This window comes from Myotis brandtii, unplaced genomic scaffold (assembly GCF_000412655.1).
Source record: "Myotis brandtii unplaced genomic scaffold, ASM41265v1 scaffold331, whole genome shotgun sequence".
Taxonomy (NCBI): domain Eukaryota; kingdom Metazoa; phylum Chordata; class Mammalia; order Chiroptera; family Vespertilionidae; genus Myotis; species Myotis brandtii.
Genome location: NW_005362753.1, coordinates 606,288 through 610,788, shown reverse-complemented (window position 1 = coordinate 610,788; position 4,501 = coordinate 606,288).

The following is a 4,501-nucleotide window of genomic DNA, read 5'->3' as shown; positions in this document are numbered from 1 at the left end:
CCTCATCCGCAGGGGCCACTGCCCCTGGATCTCATTAGCCTGAGGCTCAGCAGGGCCGAGGCGGCGCTGAAAGGCCATCAGCGGGCGAGCCCATTAATAACTCGCCGGTGCCCTGCGCATTGTAATTGTCAGGCTGCAATTTACAGTAATCCTCCGATGCCGGGGCCCCCGTCGGGGCAGCTGATGGGAAACGCATACGCCCGCGCGAAGGGGAGAAGCCCGAGATGCGTGGGTTCAAGAGTCAGAGCGTGCAACCGTGTGTGCTGAGTGACAGGCGTTTTAGGACTAGCCTGGGACCATATTTTAAAAGGTCACTGAAAACCCTTGGCTGGGGCCCTCTGACAAACAATGAACATTCCATATATTTATTTGCCATCTCTTTGTTTTTACAGCACGCAGAATAAATGAGGGGGTGACGTGGCGCGGGCCTGCATATTGTCAGCACAGGTTATAAGTCATTATTAAACGCCATCAAATCAAACCGAGCCCCGTCGAGGCAATGAGACTAAAAGTTATTTGCATTCCTTCTGTCATAAAAAATCATATCCCCTTACTCAGGACTTTCGTTTCTTTATTAAATGCAGCCACAGGAGTATTCCAGGTCTGGCAATATAAGCTCAGGAAACCTCTCTCGGAATAACTCAGTGTAACAGCTCAGCCCCGATCCCACTAAAAAGTCCCAGCTGAGAGGATCTGGGCACTCAATCAAGACACACATATTACTTTTAAATAAGATTAGCCTTTATATTTTGCTGCTTAAGTTAAAACTTTTCATGTCATTCTCCACTTTTATGTAAACTCCAACATAATTCTGTTTTAGCAAAACACTTCAAACAAATTAAAAACCTCAGGTCGAATGTGTCCTCAACAAAAGCTTTCTTAATGGCATCGCAGTGTTTGCTGACGCGGAAACGCGGTTAAATCAGATGGACTCTCCCCCCCGCTCCCGGCGCTGGTGATGCGGCCGAGCAGGGGCCGCTTGCCTGCCCGGGGCCCGAGTCCGCCGGGTCCCACACTGACTGTGACGTGGAGAGCGATCAGGGGACTCAGGGGAGGGACGCGGCCCCCGAGGGCCGCTGCTAGCCAGTCACCGAGCTGTGGGTGACAGATCTTCCCGGTCCCGGCGAGCAGCCGGGAGGACACTGGGGAGTCGAGGTCAGGGCCGGACACTGCACCCACTCCTCACCCAACGGAGATGCGCGGCCGCTGTCCGGAGGCGGGGATCTGGGAAGGCGACTGTTTTGAAAAGTGAACAACATCAGCCATTTGAGGGCCCCTTCCGACGACTGATAGAGGGAGGAATGGAGATCTGTCCTCCTGCCCCCCTCACACCCTCCGGGCCGTGGCGGTCTCTCTGGCCCGAAGCAGAACTGCAGCTTTAGCCACACTCCCCACAGCCTCGTGCAGCCCCCGGCACCACACACGGGCTCCCCACATGTGATCTCGAGGCCGACACGTCCTTCCGCGCCAGGCAGGGTTACGGTCCAGGTGACAGCGATCAACAGGAAGCTGGACGACCGGAAGGGAGGTGTCCAGGGTCATGTCCAGGGTCATGTCCAGGGTCATGTCCAGGGTCGTGTCCAGGGTCATGTCCAGGGTCGTGTCTGGAGTGTGGCAGGCCAGGGTCATGTCCAGGGTCATGTCCAGGGTCGTGTCCGGAGTGTGGCAGGCAGGATGGCCCCAGAGAGCCCCCCACCTTGGCGGGGGTGCCCTGTGTCATACCCTCCCCCTGAGTGTGGGCAGGGCTGAGACGCCGGTGGGGCGTCACGGTCATGGTTAGGTCATGTGAGAGGACGAAGGTGAAAGGGCTTTGCAGATGGAATTAGGGACCCTAATCAGTTGGCTTTGAATGAATCAAAATGGACGCCATCGTCGGTGGGCCTGGCCTCATCGGGCGCAGCCTTTACCGAGGGTCCGAGCCGTCCCTGGAAACAGAGACTGCGGCGGGCGGGGAGCTCTCCGCCGGCCTTGACAAGCGAGCTGCCAGGGTTTCGCATCTTCAAGGGAAGGAATTCGGCCAACAACCACGTGAGCCCGGAAGGAGCCGAGCCCTGGCCAGACCTCGGCCGGTGATGCCTCACCGCAGCCTGTACGGCCCTGGCAGGGGCCCAGCCAGCCGTGCCCGGACTCCTGACCCGCAGGAACCACCGGGGAATGAACCATGTGGTTCTGAGCCATCAAGTTTATGTGACTTTGTTACGCAGCAACACGAAACAAATACAGGTGGCCAGTCATGACCCCCTCCTGGCCACCACGCTGGCAGACCTGCCCCCACACCTCAGCAACACGAAACAAATACAGGTGGCCAGTCATGACCTCAGGGCCTCCTGGCCACCACACTGGCGGACCTGCCCCCACACCCGCATCTGGCCATCTGTCAACCCCATCCCTGTACCCCTTCCTCACATTAAGCTAAACATCAAATGGAAGCTTACTTTTAAGTTGCTTTTATCCAACCATTTTCTTATCTTAAAATACATCCTGAAATACACCAAAATCTGCTTCTTCGTCTGGTTATTACGATCAATATTATCTAAGAGCTTTCTTATAACACAAAAAAGGAGACTTCGAAGCCTCTTCCCTTTTCATTTCAAAGGCCGCAGACAGCCGCACAGCTGACACCGATACGGAGCTTTCTTGTTAAGCCCATGAACCTTAGCGCCAGGAGCAAAGTCTACCTTTGGAAACACCTGACTAAATATTTCATAAACGCAACACGCAGCCAATTCCTGCAGTAGATGCACTGGATTTACAACCATCAAACTACATTAAACTTACAATACCGAGATTTATCACCTATTAAATGGAGTCTCGTTTTAGTAATATCTCTCGTTTGATCCCAAAGGATCTCAAATGCCTCCGACCCTTGGCCAGGGCACCGCGCTGTAACTCATAACGAGGTAATCAAAACCCTCGCTGCAGGGCTGTGGCCACACTCGGGGATCAGCCCGCCTCTCAAGAAAAGGTGAGAGCCCGGGGAGGGCCGGCTGCGGCTCCTTTAAGAGTGCAGACACGGTGCTCAGACCCAGACCTCGGGGGAACCCCACAGGGAACCGCAGCCTGGGAGTGGGGGGCTCCTCACAGGCTTCTGTGCCAGTGACTTTCAGACGTTAGTGTTTGACGTAGATCCTTTCTTTCAACACAGTGTCCTGAGAAAGCCCAACAAATAGGTCGGACAAGATCAGGAGAGCCCTGGTCGGGAGAGGAGGCCCAGCCCACACCCCCTCCTCCCAGCCCCATGGCCTCCCTCCTCCCAGCCCACGCCCTCCCTCCTCCCAGCCTACGGCTCCCACCTCCCAGCCCACTCCCTCCCTCCTCCCAGCCCTACAGCCTCCCTCCTCCCAGCCCCACGGCCTCCTCCCAGCCCCGGCAGCTGCGAGCACAGGCGAGACCCTGTCTCTCTCCCTCTTCCTCTGTGCGCTGCACATCTGGGCAACTTTTTAAGAAGTACAGATGCCCGGGCCCCCGAGATTCTGATTGTGTTGTTATTAACTCCGAATCCTGCCTGGTTCAGTCCCCATCATATGTCTGAGGAACCCAGGAGATTCCGGTTTAAAGCTACAGCGCCATGCAGCCTGCTCTCAGAATGTTTTCGTCACCCACGCTGAAATTGTAAATTTGGGTTAAAACGCGTCAGTTAATTTTGAAGATTTATAGTGATCGCTTTCCCTAAAGAATTCCTCCAACGTTCAGGACTCTGTGATGTGGGCAGGTAACACGAGCCACGTCCTAGGGGCCTCCCCGGACCCACCATCCCAAGAATTCCGTGGTCTGTTGAAGAGGCTGCAAACGTCCACGGCACCCCAGACCAGCGACCACGTGAGAATAGAACTCCTACTCACCCCTCAAAACCTTTCAGTAAACACCCCCTTGATCCTCCCACCTTCTCCTCCTGGGCCTGGTCAGTCCTTTATTGGACTAAAATTATTATGTGCACAGTTGTCCCCACCATAACATGAGCCCTGAGAGCGTCCCCCGCACCACAGCACCTCGGTGCTCACCTCTGAACCGGGAAAGCCGGTGGTACCGACTCATGCAACTTAGCGGAAGCGATGAGAATGGCAGGTGCTCAGTGTTCCCTTCATTGTCCAAGCTGGGCCACCCCCCGCCACCCCGCCCTGTCCTATTCCCTAAGGCTGTCCTAGTCCCTCACTGTCTGTCTCCCCGGCCCAGCCCACGCACCCGACCGACTTGTCCATCTGATTGGCTCCCAGAGGGGCCCCCACAGCGGGTAGGGATGGTGCTGGTGGGTGAATGCATATACACACATCGAGCAAAAGGGCATGAATGTGACTAGGAATTTCGTCCGGGGAGCCAAGGTTCACATCTCTCACCTCTGCACTCGCAAGTTAAGTTCCTGTGGCTTTGAGGGTTATCAGCGTTGGTGGACCCCACGGTGGAGATGGGGAGAGGCCAGGACTGTGAATGGAGGCCACACCCCCCCATCCCCCCCCCCCGCCCCCGTGCCTCCCCGCCTCCCTGGGGCAGGAGGGTTACAGCG